The sequence below is a fragment of the Triticum dicoccoides genome, chromosome 3A (genome assembly GCF_002162155.2).
Source record: "Triticum dicoccoides isolate Atlit2015 ecotype Zavitan chromosome 3A, WEW_v2.0, whole genome shotgun sequence".
Classification (NCBI taxonomy): domain Eukaryota; kingdom Viridiplantae; phylum Streptophyta; class Magnoliopsida; order Poales; family Poaceae; genus Triticum; species Triticum dicoccoides.
The window spans coordinates 75,879,817-75,899,762 of NC_041384.1; the positions used below are offsets into that span (position 1 = coordinate 75,879,817).

At 48.3% G+C, this 19,946-nt stretch overlaps 1 long non-coding RNA gene and 1 pseudogene across 5 annotated transcripts; both read left to right on the plus strand.

The window, feature by feature from the left end:
• Positions 1–5,535: 5,535 nt before the first annotated feature.
• LOC119267244 lies at positions 5,536–10,338 on the plus strand. 5 transcript variants are annotated; one of them, XR_005132351.1, is made up of 7 exons: positions 5,536–5,879; positions 5,975–6,142; positions 6,321–6,439; positions 6,646–7,078; positions 7,804–8,304; positions 8,374–8,499; positions 9,925–10,338. It is a non-coding gene; the product is annotated as an uncharacterized LOC119267244 (long non-coding RNA). The 5 variants fall into 5 exon arrangements; XR_005132353.1 differs by having other exon boundaries at positions 8,374–8,495; XR_005132354.1 differs by having other exon boundaries at positions 6,823–7,078.
• A 2,177-nt stretch (positions 10,339–12,515) lies between these two features.
• On the plus strand, positions 12,516–16,259 carry LOC119271258 (annotated as a pseudogene).
• The last annotated feature ends 3,687 nt before the right edge of the window (positions 16,260–19,946 follow it).

Here is a 19,946-nt window from a genome sequence, read left to right on the forward strand (position 1 = left end):
GGGAGGACCAATGGATCAGAAAGTCACCTCATCCACCTTCAAACCTAGTAATGGCCATCACATCCAGGTTGTACCTGACAAGAGATTGATTGCACCCTTGCTGCACGGCCATTGCCGTCGGCCAGCATGAATCTGACAGGATGCATGTTGACCTCGCCGTATATGTGCACCTCCTTCGTCCACCACTGTGTCGCCGTGTCGAGAGGGATGTCCGCCCACCCCCTTCGTTGCCGGGCTAGGAAGGGCAGAGGATCGCGTCAGCGAGCTGGATCCCGGACGCCATGGCATGTATGAGGGACAGGAGGAGGAGGAGGCTGAGGCAAGTCAGCGATTGAGAGGAGAATACATGGGATGGGGAGGATGGTCGACGGTAGAGGCGGAGGCAGGGTGGCGGCGCGAGCGACGGGAGGAAGTGAGAGAGAAGAGAGGGGGAGTTAGGGTTCTCACCAATCGGGAGCCCTCCAGTCCTCACCCTTGTCTGTCCCCTAGCCATCCAAGGCCACGCAAGGCCAACCAAGTGAAATCCTTGAACTACCCTCGACGACCACCGAAAATTACAGGCGGTGGCACGCCTCCCGCGCTCAAAAGAACCAGCATTGGCCACGCTCACCTCCACTATCGCTGACAACAACGGCCCATCCCGACTGGGCCCCGCCTATCATGGAGTGAGGGTGACATAAAGGGGGTAAAACTTCAGGCACTATTCATTGATTGTCACATCAAGTTTGATCCGACGGCCAGGATCGCCTCATTAAGAAATTGCACGGCTGAAAGTATTTTGGACGCGCGATCGAACGGTCCAGAGTGTACATGCCCTGAGAAGGCTTCATACATGCTCAGAATGTAACAATGGGATTGAGTTGTTGCAGTTTGTAAGACTGTTTTCTCCATTGATGCTTGCAGACGGTAGTTGTTAGATCTTGGCTTGGAATCAAGGGAAGCAGGTGATGTCTACATTAGAACCATGTATTCCGATTTTGGGATGGAGGGTTAGTATAAAGTTGAGACGCTGATTTTGGGATGGAGGGTTAGTATGAAGTTGAAGATGAACAAAATCTCTGAATGTTTTCTGTTTGGTGACTGCTATTTTTTGCTCATTAGCGCCGTGTTGGATACAACCGCTCTCACCGCCTCCTGCTATCACTTCGCCGGAAGTCACTCGTTGATGCACTCGCTGGTTGCAAATCTTGCTCGCCTTCCCTGGTAGAAAATTTTGTTGTTGATTGTAGCGAAACAGAGACAACAGTTGCAACGAGAAAGCCTGTGGTTGTATCTTGCCGTTTTAGGTTGCAACATTTTGTGTCTAAAATGGATGTAGCAAAATTTATTGCCGGACCTAGCAAAATCTACTACGGTTGCAGCAAAAAAAGGTATCTCCATCATTGTGGGTCGCAGATTAGAAAAATGAAAACGATTGAAGCCAAAAGCAACATTTTTTGTTGTACCAAATATGTGGTGCTCGTTGTAGCTTTCTGCTATGCGATTGCAGCAAACAAAGTTTGGCGTCTCTTCGCATCGGTGCCATGGTTGTAGCAAATCGCAACTTCCATTGTAGCTTTTCCCTATGTTGGTGCAGCAAAAACAGTGCCACCGTAGTCTGCCCTTCGCACCCGATCCATAGTTGTAGTATAACCTGACGCCCGTTGTAGCAGGGCACTGACGGGTTGCAGCGTTTGTGAAGGCTGGTTGCGGCTTTAGCTTGGTCTCACGGAACAACCTACAGCAGGTTGCAACTCCCGCACCCCCGACGACACTATCAGAGAGGAGGGCGTGTGCGGGCAACCATGGAGCATTAACGAAGGGAAAAGTGGAGGTCAGTGAGGATGAGTTCATGAAGGGAGCAATTGGGGAAGAACAGGTAAAAGAGAATGAGAGGACTAGGGAGAGAGGTAGAAGATAAAATTGCCAAGGAGACAAGGGAGACAGAGGATAAGGTTGGCTCACAGAAAAAAAACTGCCCGCAAGGGCCGCCTATTTGTTTCCATCCAGCTTTGTTTTCCTTTTTGTTTTCTAAGCCAAAACGAATATGTAGTACACCTTTTTACTCCCATGTTTGATTGGCTGCCGATGATGCATAAAAATGCATGTAATATCGGATTGTCCGATGACGATCATTTCTTAGTTGATAGTAGGAATTTATATACTCCCTCAGGTTGGTTGGTCATCAACAACAGGATTTGGACGGTTGATAGACTGCAACGTTGTGGATGGCCCAACTGCCACTTATGCCTGCAATGCAAGCAAGTACAGGAATCGGCGGCCCACCTCCATTTCCAATGCAGATACATCGTAAGGGTTTGGGGCATGCTTAAGAGCTGGCTTGGGCTACACGATGTCCAACCAACGGATTGGATAGCAATGGTGTCAGTTAAGGTTTGGTGGAGACGTAATGCTACACATGACGCAATCGCGTCGACCACTTATCCCTTTGATGTTGCTTGTCTCTTGGGAAATTTGAAAGGAGCAAACCGCCTGGGTTTTTCGTAACAGCATGGTTTCGGTGGGAGTGTTGGTCGCCAAGATAAAGGATGAATGCTCACTTTGGAGCCTGGCGGGCGCAAAGCATTTGTGTAATATAATGCCGCGAGGGTAGCGTCTTGTAATTTGGTCTTGGGCCACGAACTCTAAATTCCTCTCTTAATGAAAATGACAAATCTTTTGCCTAGTTTCAAAAATAAAAATACTCTATCGGATGGAATCGGTTCAATTTCTTTCTATGAATTTTTTAACGCAGGACCTGAAAGGATCATGCCGCCGGAAACTGCCCATGCAAGCGATTAGGTGAAAGATGCAAGTATTCAATATTTAATGAAGTTTTGTCCATGATGGGGCCAACTGTCATGGATTAGTCACTACAGATATCCTAGCGTGAGGACTTAGTCATGAGGCCAACGAATCTACATAGTAGCTTGAGAGGGGTTGAGTGGGACGAGAGACGCGATCTTTTTACCCAGGTTCGGCCCTTCACGGCCGAGGTAAAAGCCTACATCCTGCTTCATTGATATTAATCATGGTGATGCTCACGATTATAAGGGTGCTCTTTCGCTACCTCTACCTCGAGAGCTATTGACTTGTTTGTCTTAACTTGTTTATCTGCCTGAAAACTTGTCAAACTTGTCCCTCTTGGGATGCCCTGCCCCTCCTTATATAAGTTGGAGGAGTGGGTTACATATGGAGTCCTAGTAGGATTAAGACTAGTCTATTACAAGTGGAATCCTAGTCTTGCTTCTTGCTTCCCTTGTAAGATAAATATTCTTTACGCCTTTCCTCTTAAGTCGGCCCACAATAACATGAGTCGGCCCTCCCCATGAGCCGCCTTCTGGGCCGCTGGGTCTTGTCGCTCCTTTGACCCGCCTACCGGGTCACCAATGAGTCACCAGGCCCGACCGGGTCATCAGTGAGTCGCCAATCTTAAGGCGGGTTACCGATGAAACGCCAAGTCCCAGCCGGGTCATATCTCTGGTCGGGTCATACCGCGGGGTATATCCCCGACACCATGTAGAATTGTCTCTCGATTGTCCGGGTAGTGCTATCATCTCAAAGGATTCTCCTCCAAAAAATTCTTCATGAAATCTTTGATGAGAACCTGAAATATAAACTCACAAAGAGACAGCATAATGTGATGTCTTGAACAAATATATCTCAAGAAGAGACACCCTCCCCCCCCCCCCCGAAACCTGCAAGTCCTTAAGTCGTCACATACCAATCCATGAACATATTTCTGGAATGTAGAATTTGGTAAATAATCAGCAAGATTGTCGCGTGATTTAACTTGCAAGATGTTTATTTCCTGCTTTTCTGAAGATTGGGGGGGGGGGCACTTAGGAGAAATATGTTTAGTGATATTACTCTTTTATCTTGTTTGCATTTGTGCAACACATGCCGCATTATCCTCGTACATAATGGTGGGCGACTTTATCGAACCAATTTCACATGACTGTTGTATGTGGTTTATCATTCTGCGAAGTCATACGCATTCACCTGATGCTTCAAATAATGAAATTATTTCAAAATAATTGGTAAATGTTGCCATCAGAGTCTGTTTTGAAGACTTCCATGATATAACAGTACCACCTAGGAATCACCTAAGTGCACAAATACATCATATGAAAGAAACTAAGTGGCGGTCCTCTAGGCAATAGTAAGCATCCTTTTTGCGGAGCTTTATTTTGCAGTATATTTTTTGGAACTCAAAGAGAATTGTGCGTCGTTGCATTGAGAGAAAGGAGAACCAAAGTACAATATGGTTACACCGAAGGCATCCAATATCACGGAGCATCTACTTAATACACCTACAACTCGCATGATAGGAGTACTCAGGGTTGCTGGTCGTCCTACCATTGTCGTGCTTGAGCCGCTAGGCGAACAACCAAAGGCGCCATTCTCCCTTGATGATGTTTGCGACCACGCTGACAAGAGCAGCGATCGCATTGAAGATCTCCTATTTCGTGCTTTCCATAAGCAGTGCAATGTGAGGATGATTAGAGAGTTGATTGCTTTGTGATCGGGGTTGTGGCTGAAGAAGTTGCCACTGTCCAGCATTCTACCAACATGGCATGTTGTTCTGGGCAGTGGCACTCCAATGCATTTGATCGAAGAACTTCAAACAGACAGACCTCACGAACGAGCATTGTAGGAGTAGATGACCAGTGCATTCGGGCTCTTGCAAGCAAAGTGGATAGCAGGGCTGATGAGGCAGCCCCCTTCGACGCAGCATGTCAGAGGTCCAACAACGGTTGCAAAGAACAAGCCAGCCAAAGAACTTGACGCCCCCTTCCGCGTAAAACTTGACTACACACTGGATCCACCCCTCATAGTCTATGTCGTGGACAAACTTCTTGGCAATCTTCTCCATGACCGCATTTGCGTGATCTTGGAAATGATAAGCGCAAGTAAGGACATTCTACAATTGTGCATACATGTGCAAGTATAATATTTTTTTTTGCAGGTGAACAAGTACAATAATTTGACTAATGCAAAGAAACTTGCCAAAAAGAAATGGGAAATGTGCTGGTGATGATCTAATTGCCACTTGCACAATCCGGGAGGAAAAATGGACGATGTTAGTTTTGCTAGGTCTTCTTTAAAAAAAAACTTCTGTTAGGTAGCTCCGTAGCTGTGCTTGTGTTTTTTTTTCTTTCTTCCACATCAGCTGTGCTTTACACCGATGGGCACGCGGGAGAACATACGCGTGAAGAACTCGGAAAAGAAAACAATCCGTTACGTCGCCATATTGGATTCGACATCTCTACTCCTAATGTCTCAGTTGATAGGTCGCGTTCCGGGTTTAATTTTCGTTCCATCTCACCCGGTTTTTTTGATACTTCTTTGATACTTCCTCCCACCTCACACTGAGCCGCCATGAACCAAAAAATCCTCGTACTGAGGCTCCCACCCGCCCCCACGCACCCATCTACAAAGCAAAGGAAAAAAACCTACGAAAATTAACCAATGAAAAAAACCTACGAAAATTAACCAGAAAAAAACCTAAACCAATCGCACGCCCGACTCTCATGCCCTCCACTCGCACGCCCGACTCCTGCCCTCCACTCACACCCGACTCACTGCCCTCGTTCGCAGCCGCCCTCCATCCCTTCGCCGCCGCCAAGACCCCGCTGGATCTCACCGCCGCCGATCTCCTCGAGAAGACCCTGTCGGATCTCACCGTCGCCGATCTCCTAGAGAAGACCCTGCCCGATCTCACCGCCGTCGATCTCCTCGCGAAGATCCCGCCGGATCTCGCTGCCGCCGTAACTCCATAAAGCCGCCGCCGCCGATCCCCTCCAGAAAACCCCGTCAATCCCCTCCGGAAGACCCCGCCGGATCTTGCGTCGGGGCCACGGTTCTGGATCGGCGTCGCAGGGCGGTTTCAACCAGAGGTATGGATAGGAGAAAACTCAAACGCAGGGCTGTTTCAATCATAGGTATAGCAGAGCGGTTTCAACCCCATGTATTAACATCATGATGGATCTAGCCGGCGGCCTTGAGGAGAGGAGCTCGACGAGCGGGCAGGGTGACCCCATGCCTTGGAGACGGCGACCCTCAACCCCTTGCTGCTGTGGTGCACTGGGCACATATGTGACGAGGAGGAGGCGAGCCACAATTCATCACCTTCCTCGTCTCTCTCATGGCTGTGCACAAGGTAAACCTCATTTGCCCCCCATCTTCTACTGGAGATCAATGGGCAAGCCTGGGCACGTCTGAACTGTGCACACCTTTTGTGAATTTTTACTAGGCCTCTATATGTGCTTCAGATTATGTAGTTTGCAGTCTTGACTCCTCTGCATTAACGTTTTTTATGGTCTTCTCATCATTGTCAGGATGTCCGCACCCCGAGCCGAGCTCTGTTTGACCGGAGGACAAGCAGAGGAAAGGCGAACAGGGGTGATGACGTGGCTCCTGAGCAAGGTGAACATCGCCTTTAAGGCGAGCGGTGGCGGTATCTCCCTTACAACCGCACTTCATTTCTTACATTGTTTGCTCCTCTTATCAAGGGCACATCGGTCAGATGCATCCTTGAAAAAAGGGTACATTGATCAAGTTGTTTCCTGATGTTTGCACTCGCTGCTTTATAGCGTATTTTTTTCATATGATTTTGGATATTTTGTTTCCGTACTGTACCTTAGTTTGGAATTTATTTTGTAGGCACCTTATCTTGGGCCCCTACAATAAGTAAACTCAACATGCGTGATTCTGATTAGAGGCAACCCGATCGTTATTGAACATATTGATGATTCCTGTTGTGTATTCTCAAGGAATGGTCAGGTTTAGTACTGTAACTATTTTCTTATCAAATATATTTGGGTGGTGCTCAAAATGCAGAGCTGAAAAGCAAGAAACGTAAAGCCACCTCTGAAGATAAGTTCACCATGCCTCCCAGAGTGTCACCCCGCTTCGTTGAACTTAATGGAATAAGATCAGATCAGAATAACCTTTGTAAACTAGGCAACTGAATCATTTCATTGTTGCTTGTCCATGTAACGAAGAACTATCATTTGGGTACCAAGTTCCACTTCAGGCCAGGAAAATTTCTTATAACTTCAAAACGGCAAGGGATGCACCATTGTCTTCAGGTCTGGTATGTATATTTAATCAATCAAAACAAAAGTTTTTGATAATAATCAAGAATGATGAAATTTTGGACTTTAGACTATATCAGTGACAATTTTCATGATAAATTACAGAAAGTTTGTATCTAGGGGATATCTTCATGTCGACTTACGTTTAATATTAGGATATGTCCCCTCATGTGCCAGTTTTGAGATATCTTAGAAGTTCACGATCTGGTTTTAGTTCCTGCATCTTTTTCCACCTTTCTGTAGAGATTTGAGTAAAACTTAAATGTCTAGATGCATATAAGCTTGTGAGTTAATTAATGCTAACTTGATGGTCCAAACTAAATTCTGCAAATATGACCATGACAGAAAGATAAATGGAGGTTTAGAGGCAGAGTGGATGCCTGCACCAACTTTATAGGTTGAACTACGTTTTGCTAGATGACTCAAATTTCAGAACACGAGCATTATTTTTTGGGAATGCAGTTAACAACAGAATCAAGTCAAGATGAAAAATGGAGAACTATTCAATATTGAGTTTAATTCCTTTCTTGCAGAGCACCAGAGATGAGTGAGGAGATTATTAAATATTGAATATAATTCCTTTCTTGTATCCATGGTCGATCTATTGTACTCTGTCGTTTTTCTTAGTGAGAACGACACTGCTCTATCGCTTGCTTATTTAAGATCATGGTAATCATTTTTGCTAGCCTATGTGTATTCTAATTTTCTCCCCTTACTGTTGCAGCCTTGCAGGTTGGAGTGCAGCTTTCAGATATCTTTCTTTCCTTGGGATAGTTGGAATGGAATACTATGACTAGATATACAATGGTATTGTTATCAGTGTTCGGCCTTCAATGATTTCGGTGCAGCATGTCTAGACCATCAACGGCAATTTGAGCTCCTTAGTGAAGTAGGTTTGTAAGGCGTTGCTTCAACTCAAGAAAATCAATGGCCACAATTGGGAAGTTGACTGACAATCCAAAGAGAGTGCCAATTTTCAATCTCGTGTTTAGGTGCTTACATCAATCTCGTGCATAGTCTCGATCACCACCACCGGGGCAGCTACTTCTGCTGGAGGGGCTGGGCGCCGCCGTGCGGATGCTATCACCCATGCGCGCAGTGATGGCATGGTGGCCGAAGAAGGCCGTCTTCTGGGGAGCCGCGCGCTGGCCGCCATCTCCACCCGCGGCCACACCAACAAGACAGGTGATTTTAGGGTTGGTTCTGTCTGAAACCAAGCTGGCAGGTGAGCCAAATCAATCATTTCACGGTTCTTAAACAGTACATAACATAATGCTAATTGTGTGTTTTTCAGTAATATGCAGAGAAGGTTCGCCTGACATAATGACCAACGGAGCAAGTTGTTTTTTCTTGATGAAAATGATAGCTACCACTTGATGAGATTTAGCAATACAAGCATTTCCTCTAATTTTATTTGTAGGTAATCCTTTAAGCTCCAAGGAAATAGCTGAATGTCACTACCAAATTAAATTACATTTGTACAGAAAATACGTGGAGTTATGTGATCTGCAAGTGAGCAGCTCTCTCATCAACGAGTTAATAACATTAAAATAGGCAGCAGTACCAATTTTTCCCAGTAAAAGTGATTTTTTGTTTTCTTCATTCAATTAACCATCGTTTTGATCGATGATGCATAATAGAAATATGCATTTCTTTACTGTTTTTTCTCCATAAGATCCTTTTATCACTCATTAAAATTTTGCAAGTTCTTGCCATACCCGAAGCTTCCATTATCGCTGACTTCGCCGGAATGCCTGCACCCATGTTCCAGGTGCCAATAATGAATCCTGTGTTTAGGTGCTTCTACATGAATCCCGTGCATAGTCTCGATCACCACCACTGGGGCAGCTACTTCTGCTGGCAGTAGCACTTCCCTCTGACATGTGTTTTTTTGTTGTTGTGTGCTTCTACATTAATCCTGGGTCGTTGTATTTAGGTTCTCTAAGGCCTAAACTGTGACTTTTCTTAATTGTATGTGTTACAACTCGTTTTACTGTACTAATTTATTCAGTTGCACCAATACAAAGTGTGGAGAGTTTGGGTTCGGAAGGTAGTTAGCCTACAAGAGAAGGGGGTTTAGTATTTTCTTGATGGCACATGTTGGAAGGTGCCATCTTTATTTCTCTTATCTTATGGGTTTCCTCACAATTGTTTTCTTACAATGTGCACAATTTTGCAACAATAAACATTGGCTGGGTATATACACTTGAATAGATGATCTGGTTATATAGCATGCACCCCGAGGAGTTTCAGGAATTATGATGTGTTGGTTTTATTTGGTTGAAACCATTAATGGTTGTCTGAGTTACTTGACTAGGACTGTTTGGGCATGAAGTGTGTGCTCTATAACTCCTTCCTATTGGATATTTTTGCTCTCCTTATTGCACATGTTCCTGAGAAAAGTGAAGTACTTATGTCGATAAGATGTTGATTCTCAAAACTCTTAACATCTTATAGTGTATCGGTAGTGTTAAAACAAAAATAGCGATTACTTTTCTCGTGTTATCATCTATTGTGTTTCTTCTGTCCTTGATTCCAAAGGAACTGTAGTAATTACTTTGCCTAAAGTTTGTGTTATTTCCATTTACGATGTGTTCAACTCAATTGTGTTACCAAAATACTTTTATCGGCGGATATTTATCAAGAAGTAACATGTCACCACTTTGATAACAACCTTAGTTTTACATGCATTAGTTTTCTAATTAAATGTTGTCGTTGTAAGCATCAAAACTATCTTCTAGATTCACAACTTATGCTTATGCCTCCGTTTAAAAAAACTAGCTTCTACAGTCACAGCCTTGCTGGGAGCCAGGGTGAGAAACTAAATGTCAACATGGTTGTGCAGGTCTGCAGGAGGTGCCTTTGAGAACTTGATCAGCTACTTGAGCTTCATTGTCAGCGAAGTCTCCACTGGGTTGCCCAGATCTGTCCTGAATTGCTTCATTGATGACAATTTGGAGAGGGCTCCGCTGACACTTACAAAGGATGTTTTCCTTTGTTGGAAAGACGAGGATACGCTGGAGATAGACATGGGGTGGTAAGAAAATGATGAGTTACTGATGATATTATGCTTGCTGGTCTAAACCTACATGTATTATGTCAGTTTGTTGTTAAGAGTATCTTGAAAATATAAAGCCACTGGATGGCCAGGCATTCTATACTATCGTCTTTCCAAGAGCCCACATTTCTGCATGTATATATTTGTTGTACAGCCTATGCTGGTTTGCCTATAATAATTATCAGAAGGTAATATGCAGCAGCCAAATTCTCTCGGTCGACGTTGATTTTGTCATGTTCTTAAGCAAACCCTGCGTACCATATTCCTCAAAAGGTGAAGAGGACGGGAAGACACATTTGCTAAAGCAAAAAAAACAGTATATTTAGGATCTACCCCTTAGCTTAATTTACAAGTTGTGTGAGCCTGCTCATATATCGATATTGATTCAGCAATTCTCAGGATAGCATGAAACCTATTCTTTTATTCTGCTAGAATTGACTAACCAGCATTAAAATTCGTAATTGTAACCAAATTACGTATGTGTTCCTATAAAAAAAGAGAGAGAACAATGCATTTCAGCATGTATGTCTCGGTTCCTATAAAAAAGAGAGAGAACAATGCATTTCAGCATGTATGTCTCAGTGTGGCGTGCTGTAGCGGATCACAATATTCTTCTAGGTACGTATGATAAGTTGCACAAGCATCTCTGTACTGCTTTTCGCATATATCTTCGTTTTCTTCTACTGTGATGTCGTCGGTAACTGTTTGCTCTATTTCTTTCCTATCTGTAGCGCGCTTCTCTTTTGATTCCATGCTTCAATCAAATCAAATTGACGGCATTAGGGGATTGCATGCTGATTTTTTGTTTTTCTTTCTTGGAAGTAATTAGGGGATTGTGATACAGTCTCCAGTCTCATGACTGATACTCTCAGTCGATGCTATATTAGTGTAGTGGTGGTTGTGCGGTGGAGGTGGGGCTTCGTCCTTCAGGCAAATCGTGCAACATGGATCTGGTCTGATCCAGACAGATCTGGTGCTGGCAGCCTGTCCGGCCGAGGGCTGAGGCCAACAAGGGCCGTGTGCGGCCGGCGCTGGCGTGGATCGGTGGGCAGTGCTGGTGGCGTGGCTGAGGTGGTGGAGGTGCGTGCACGTCCTGGAGTTCGGTTGGGCCTTCCTCCCCGGCTTCTGGACGACAGCGTGCGGCGCGGGCGGGCTTCTCTTGTGCCCATCTTTGGTGGTGATGGCGGTGGATCTACCCCCTCTTCGGCGAACATGTGGCTGTTGGTGGCCTCTCGCCAGTCCGCGCTAGTAGCCGTGGTGGGGCGAAGCAGGGGTGCTTCGGGGGGAGGGGAAAGTCGGTAGGAGGGATGGGGCTCTGCTGTTGTTGAGTCGCCTGTCGCCGACGTAGGGTGTGCCGGTCATGGTCGTGTGCCGGTCCTTCCCCTTCCCCTTTTCGTCAGCCTGGTGCTTTCTGGCGATGCTTGAGGTTGGATGGTTGTTGTCGGTTCCGGCGGTGGTTGGATTTGGAGAAGCTATAGAAAGCCACCCCCTTTGATGTTCTCAGGGTGGTTTGGGTACAAGGTGGCGGCCCTGGCAGTGGGAGGCGCGTTGATCTTGGGCGGATTTGCGCGGCTCAGGAGCGGGAGAGCAGACAAGGCTGCTCGGGCGGCATGGATGCGGGTGGTTGGCAGAGCGGGGGTGCGACGGAGGGGGTCGGAGCACCGGGGTACATCACTTGCCCAATCTTTGTACTAGCCATCGGCGGTGGCGTCCGCAGACGTTGTTTCCCCCTTGCAGGGTCCGCCATGGTGCTCTCAGTCCCTTTGTGTTACTCCAAGTGAAAACTTGATCCACGGGATCAGATGATGGCGGCTATCAGTGGTCCTGCCCTTCTTGGAGGCACCATTTTGGAGTCCCCGCTCCGGCGTTGGCTGCCTCACCTCTTCTTGGTGGATCACTCATGTGGTGGTCCGTCGGCTAGAAGCGGTTCTTCTTTGCTCATTCGTAGTATGCTTGGTAGTCGCTGGGGTGGTTTGTCGGCACCTTTGTATCTTGCTTTGGGTGTGTGTTGAGTGCGGTGGTGGTGTGTGTTTGTATCGGTCTTATCGGATGTATACAGTGATTGTTGCTTTATAATATAAAGCAGGGGGCGTTTTCGTCATTAGGGGATTGTGTCATGGAGAAATAGAGGGGTCTAGAAAAAAAGAGGGAGCGGGGGTGGGAAATAGAAGGGTAGGATAGAGATGGAGGGTGGTAGACAGAGTGGGGAACGAGATAAAATATGCATTATATTCATAGGTGCAATCGGATGAAAACAAATTAAAAAACCCGTGACAACGCACGGGCATTTTGCTAATATAAATAGTAGAGCACCCTGGCACCGATCGTAACCTAGATCAGCGCACAAAGATACCGCGATCTCGATCTCCCGAATCACGATGAATGCCCGCACCACCGCGCTCGCGTGCCCCGGCCTGACGGCGTTCGCCCTGCGCCTCATCAGCAAGCTCTCCTTGACGAGCGCGACCAGCACCGGCAACCTCGTCTTCTCGCCGCTGTCCATCTACGCGGCGCTCGCCCTAACGTCCGCCGGCGCCCGGGGCGTGACTCTCCAGCAGCTGCTCGCCCTTCTCGGCGCCAAGTCCCGCAAGGACCTCGCCAAGATCGTCCGCGGCATGGCGGAGCAGGCCCTCGCCGACCGCACGCTGGGCGGCGAGCCGCGCGTCTCCTTCGCGTGCGGCATGTGGCACGACGAGACCCGGAAGCTCAGGCCATCCTTCCGCGAAGCCGCCGCCCAGTCCTACAAGGCGGAAACCGGCGCCGTCAACTTCATGAAAAGGTCGGTGCCTTCTTCTTCCTATGCCATGTTTTTTTCTTACACGCAGTGGTAACTATTTATTGGGAATGTCTAGGGCACATCTGCCCTAATTATTGCGCATTTAAGTGATTTAATTAAGCATCAAAAGTAAAAAAAAATCCACACGAATCTCTATGTAAGATCAATGATATAGAACTTAGATGTGCTTTAGTAAAACTGTTATTTTCTGAGTTCTATCCAATCACGCGTGGGTGTTCGACGCTGCAGCCAGGAGAAGCCGTGAAGCAGATCAACGCCTGGGCGGCGGCGGCGACGAACAACCTCATCGACTCGGTGCTCACCGAGCAGCAGGTGTCCACCGAGACGGATGTCATCGTCGCCAACACCGTCTACTTCAAGGCCATGTGGGACTCCCCCTTCAGCGGCCACAACACCGAGGACGACAAGTTCTACCGCCTCGACGGCACCGCCTTTGATGTCGCCTTCATGCGAGCGGCAAGGAGCAGTACATCGCCTGCCACCAAGGGTTCAAGGTGCTCAAGCTCGACTACAGGCAAGGGCACGTGTGGTCTTCGCCGCCGGCGTCCTTCTCCATGTGCATCTTCCTCCCAGACGAGCGCGACGGGCTCCGAGGCCTTGTCCAGAGGATCGCGTCCAGCCCGAACTTCATCCGCGCGCACCTTCCGACGAGCCTCGTCTCGGTGGGCGACTTCAAGCGGCCTAGATTCAAGCTCACCTTTTCGGCCGACATATCTGGCATTCTCCAGCGGTTGGGACTCCATATGGCGGAAGCCGACATGTCCAACATGATGGAGGACGACGGCACTGGCAGGCCGTTGGCTCTGAACGGGGTCGTCCACAAGGCTGTCATCGAAGTGAACGAGGACGGTACCGAGGCGGCGGCCGTCACCGCCGATCTAATGTGCGGCTGCGGTCCTCCACCGAAAACACCGCCGGTTCTCGTGGATTTCGTCGCTGACCATCCGTTTGCCTTCTTTGTAATCGAGGAGGAGTCGGGCGCCGTCTTCGCTGGGAACGTCCTTGAACCCTCTCGGTCGATTCCTGGAGAGAATCTTCGTTGCCGTGAGTCCGTACGTCGTGCTCCTAACTTCGTCGGGAGGAGGCCCGAGCATCCATGGACTTTGGGTGAGAAACAACCGCTCGGGATGTTGGGTCTAACCCTAGCTAGCTCTCTAGGGACGGAGGTAGAAGAAGAAGTGAGCACACAGAGATTTTGTGACGACGAACGCCTCGCTGCCAAACAACGATTTTTTCCAGCTCGAACTGTTACAACTGACTCGATATATAGCCGTATTTGTAGCTAACCGGAACGTAGCGCCCACGCACGCCGCGGTCACCCCACGTACGCTTCCTGGCGATCCGGTCATCCAACGTGAGCTGCCCACTCCTCCGCTTGACCTGGATGCCATCACGCGCCCGCTGTTGTTACACAACGGAGCTAGCTACAAACCTGGCTTGACTCTAATCTATCCTCGAACGTGGCCAAACCAACGTCCGGACTCGATCTAGACCTTGACGCAAACACAAGCACGTACTCATGCACCTACACGCTCCATGCATGCGCGCGCACGCACACACAATACACACGTATGCCCATACGTACACCTTGCCACGGCCGCGACACGGCAACGGACCGGCGACTGGCTCGATCATCACGCACATACGCACATGATCACCACCCATACCATGGCTTATTACAACACTCTCCTCCTAAGCCACGAACTACAGGAAGGCTGGCCCCTCGGCGTCGATGTCGGCGAGGAGAGCCTGCTCGTTCTTCTCCTTCTTCGGCTTCGTGCACTCCCTCGAGAAGTGGCCGGGCACGCCGCAATTGTAGCACCGGCCGCGGCGTCTTCCTCCTCCCGACGCCACGCTCCTGCCGTCGTCGTCGTCCCGTGTGCCGCCCTGCTGCCGCTCCCGCGCCCGTCACTGCGCTGCCGTGAACATCAGCTCGCCGCCTGCCCGCTCGCCGCCCGCCTGCCCACGCCGACGCAGCCGCTCGTCGAACGCCTTCAGGCGTCCCAGCGCGTCCTCGAACATCAGCGTCGAGAGGTCGCAAAACTGCTCCATCCCGGCGACCGCCGCGTACAAGCGATCCGGGACGCAGTCCAGCAGCTTCTTCACCATCGCCGTGTCGTCGAGGGTCGATCCCAGCCCGGCGTAGCGCGCCGCCATGCCACTGATCTTGCCCGCGAAGGCGTCCAGCGACTCACCGCCGTCCATCCGCAAGAGCTCGAACTCGCTGCGCAACGTGCCCAGCCGCGCCGCCCTGACACGATCGACCCCGACGAACCGGGCCTTGAGGCTGCTCCACACCTCCGCCGCGGTCTTCTTCGACGATACCTGCAGCAGCAGGTCCTCGGCGAGTGCGCCGAGCAGGTAGGCGCGCGCGGGCTTGTCCTTCTTAGCGATGACGGCCGCCGCCGCGTCCTCTGGCACGACCACCGCTTCCCACAGCCCGGCCGCGTCCAGGTTGGCCTCTACCTTGATTGCCCACGTGGTGTAATTGTCACCAATGAGCATGGGAACGGGCGTCGGTAGCGAGCTCCCCGACCCGCCGGCGTACGGCACGATCGACATCGCCGGCGATCACCTCCCGCAACGAGGCTCTGAATACCAAATGTTGGGTCTAACCCTAGCTAGCTCTCTAGGGACGGAGGTAGAAGAAGTGAGCACACAGAGATTTTGTGGCGACGAACGCCTCGCTGCCAAACAACGATTTTTTCCAGCTCGAACTGTTACAACTGACTCGATATACAGCCCTATTTGTAGCTAACCGGAACATAGCGCCCACGCACGCCGCGGTCACCCCAGGTACGCTTCCTGGCCTTCAAAAAAAAAAAGGTACGCTTCCTGGCGATCCGGTCATCCAACGTGAGCTGCCCACTCCTCCGCTTGACCTGGATGCCATCACGCGCCCGCCGTTGTTACACAACGGAGCTAGCTACAAACCTGGCTTGACTCTAATCTATCCTCGAACGTGGCCAAACCAACGTCCGGACTCGATCTAGACCTTGACGCAAACACAAGCACGTACTCGTGCACCTACACGCCCTATGCATGCGCGCGCACGCACACACGATACACACGTACGCCCATACGTACACCTTGCCACGGCCACGACACGGCAACGGACCGGCGACTGGCTCGATCATCGCGCACATACGCACATGATCACCACCCATACCGTGGCTTATTCCAACACGGGATATACTCAAGGGATATGGATGGCCGTCCATTTGTGCGTCAAGAGGCTGCTTCGTGTAATCCTGTTCTTCTTTTCTGTTGTGTCTGCCTAGTCGTGGCCTTTTTCTTTCAACTTGTACGTCTTTTGGTGATGTAAATCTGAATAGGCCAGGAGAATTAATGCATGCATTATATCGTGTATTGGCTCAAAAGAAATGCATTAACTCGTGTTTGGGCGTACTTTCTGTCTGGCTGAGGTATAACTCTGCTCCACAGCTTGAATCAGCACCAATTTGGGTTACTGTTTGGGTCACAAACTCACAATGCCAAGTAGGTATATCATACAGTATCATAGATGCTACCTAGATCTTATCTTTACTTCGATGTGTTTTTAGGGGTCCATCTGATTTATGATCAAATGATATTTACGTACTTCCCCGCTTCTTTTGTTTTGCCTTAAGTCACACTTAGTAAAGTTTGACCAGTGTATATTACAATACACTATGAAAAAGTATTCTATGATGGATTTCTTTTGACGTGTTCTATAACAGTTTGATTTGTTGTTGGGAATGTTGATAATTTTTCTGGTCAAACTACAAAGAAGTTTGACTTAAAACGAAGCTAATTTGTGAAGTAGAAAAAGGATGGATGGAGTACTACTGTTAGAAAGACCCATCGGCCAGTATTTACTCTCCCTTTTTTATAAGAAAAGTACACTCCATGTGAGGATACATACACAAGTTTAGGTTCAGGCGAGAGTAATTATGAAAACTAAAATTACTGATTAAATCAAAGAAATTTCTCGTACCAGGGTGTCATATTCAAAATAATAATTTGATTAAGTAGGACTGTTAGGGCACACACGTTGCAACTTCTATTTTGAACAGGAAATTCAATGCTTATTGTTTGGCTCTCCAAGCACGGGTCTTTTAAGGAAAAAATGAAGGTGCTTTTTCGCGATGAAAGAAATTCCAAGGTGTTTTTCACAAAAAACAGGCCACAAACCCTTGTCCCCGCCTTCCGGTCCCCAAGTCACGTCGGCGCGCCTCGTCATCACCTTGGAGCGTATACAAACGTGATAAGTACCATAGATGCACACCCAAATCAAATTTATCACCAGTTCAATGTATATCGTAAGTTTTATCATCAAACTGACTTTTCTTGCCAAGTTCAGGCACATGTGCTGTAATCAACTCTTTTTATAAAAGTAGAGCGCCTGACCGATATGGCTCACCATCATTTAGCTATTGCATTTATTTTTCTCATTGCTGGTCACATGTATCGAACTAACTTCGAAATTGGGCACGGTATTAAAGATCTTTTAGAAGCGCATACTCCTCCGGGGGGGTTGATTAGGGCGTGGGCATAAGGGCCTTTATGACACAATCAAGAATTCAATTCATTTTCAGTTAAGTCTTGCTCTAGCTTCTTTAGGGTTTATTACTTCCTTAGTAGCTCAACATATGTACTCTTTACCTCCTTATGCATTCATAGCACAAGACTTTACTACTCAAGCTGCTTTATATACTCATCACCAATATATTGCAAGGTTCATCATGACAGGGGCTTTTGCACGTTACACAAATTTAGGTTCATGCAAGAGCAATTATGAATAAGGCTCTCCAAGCACGGGTTGCTCGGGGTGATGTCCATGCATTGTCTAAAATTGTGCCACCATGCTGTAAATCGCATATTTTTAGAGCTTGGCTAGCAGGTGAACAAGTCACCACGCTCGGTAATCTGGTTGGGGTTACCATGTTTTTTTTTCTGGCTCGTTTGGTTATACTCCCTTTGTTTCAAATATTTGAAGTTTTAGGTTTGTTCTACTCCCAATTGGCTGAAGACAAAAGAAAACTGATCTGCATCTGGTCCATCGCGCAAACGTGGCCTTTCACTCATCCGTTGCTTGTATAGCCAGCACTTTTCTCTGTTTTGCTCCTGTGCTTCCGCGCAAAGTGTCTCCCCTTATAATTAGTACTCCCTCTATCCTAAATTATCATTTTAAATCCAGTTTTGTTAAAACACATCTAGATGTGTCATAAATATTGCACATTTAAGTCCTATATCATTATGAAGATTCGTGTGGATTTTTTTTTTCATTTATATGCTTGCTTGTGTCACTTAGATGTGCAATAATCAAGGTACATCTAGATGTGTCGTAGACAAACCTTTTAAATTGGGAAACGTTTATTTTCTACCGGATGAATTTTCCCTCTCTTAAGCCGCGCTCTACGGACGCCACGCGTCCTGGTGGGGGGCCGCCCACCACCTGCCCGGCCTTATCTCTTCAGCTGGAACACGAACCAGTCAAAATCCAACGAGCTCGATCCCCTTTCCCATGGTCTCCCGTCCAAGTCCCAACCGCCATGGCCTGCTTCCCAATCTTCACTTGCTGCTCCTCAAGACCCACACGCCTGCGCCGTGACGCAGTAACGCAGCCCTTGTCGTGCTGCGACCCGACGACTCGGCGGTGCTGCCGTCGTTGCAACGCGAAGCTCGTTGGCGCCGGTGCTGCAACGCAGCACGCATGAGAGGTTGGGCTGCTCGCCTCCGGTGTTGCAAGGCAGCATAGAGGCCGGAGTGCAGTTGAGCGCCGCTCGCCGCCGGTGATGCGGTGCAGCACGCGGAGCTGCACTGAAGCGCCGCTCGCCGCCGACGGAGTTGCAATGGAGCGTCGCTCGCCGCCGGTGATGCGGTGCAGCACGCAGCGCTGCTCGCCGCCGACGCAAATTGCACTGGAGCGCCGTCCGGGGCTGCAATGGAGCGCCGCTGGAGCTGGACTGAAGCGTCGTCGGAGCTGCACTCGCCGCCGGAGGGGTCGTCTGTGCTTCGTTTGAAGCTTCTTTGTGGCGCTTGCTGTTGCTATGGAGCAGCACCCCCGTGTCTCCTGGTCTGTGATGCAGCGATTGCCGGCGGCTCTTCGAGCTGCACTGTAGGCTATCGTGGGACACTGCGAAATTTTCGCCGGAGCTCGCCGCCCTCGGGTTAAACTTTTCCGCGTGACCGTGATGGGAGTGAGCTGCAAGGGATTTCTCTCTGCTTTTGGTCGCGACTCGCGAGGCAAGGAGAACGAAGCAGTCAGTGGGTACACTTATCCAACGGTTGAACACGGCGAGATCGAAATAGAATGAACGGCCAGCGAGGCGGCTGATTTCTGCGAGAAATCAGTCGGCCTATTTGTAGCAGCCGCCTTTAAATTTGTCTCTAGACAAATCTAATGCAACTATTTTGGGACGAAGGTAGTACTCCTTCCATCCCGAAATACTTATAGGAGAAATAGATAAAATACTTATCGAAGAAATGAATAAAATTGAATGTATCTATAATTAAAATACGTCTAAATTCATCTATTTCTCCGACAAGTATTTCCGGGCGAAGGGAGTATAATGCAACAGCACAACTCCTGCCAATTCACGTAAAAATAATGTCCTGGTAACGCCGGGTGATGATCAAGTGCATAACTTAGATGATCTAATTAGGATTTCTTGAACATGTCTTTCGCTCCTGGTATCAGCATACAACAAGCACAGCACGATAATATGGGTTACTACTTTGGCCGCAATACCAATTTGGGTTACTACATTGGGTTACTACTTTTGTATAGATAATATGGGTTACTACTTTGGCCGCAATACCAAATGATAGACGTTTACTTAGATCTTACCTATTTACTTTGATGTGTTAATTTTAGACAATGCATGGGCGTGATGTACATGCATTGTCTAAACTTATGCCACCAAGTCGTATATCACATAATTTTAGACTCGGACTAGGAGGCTTCACAAGTCATTACACCCGGTAATTTGTTTAGGGTTACTGTGGTTTTTTCGGCACGTCTGGTTAT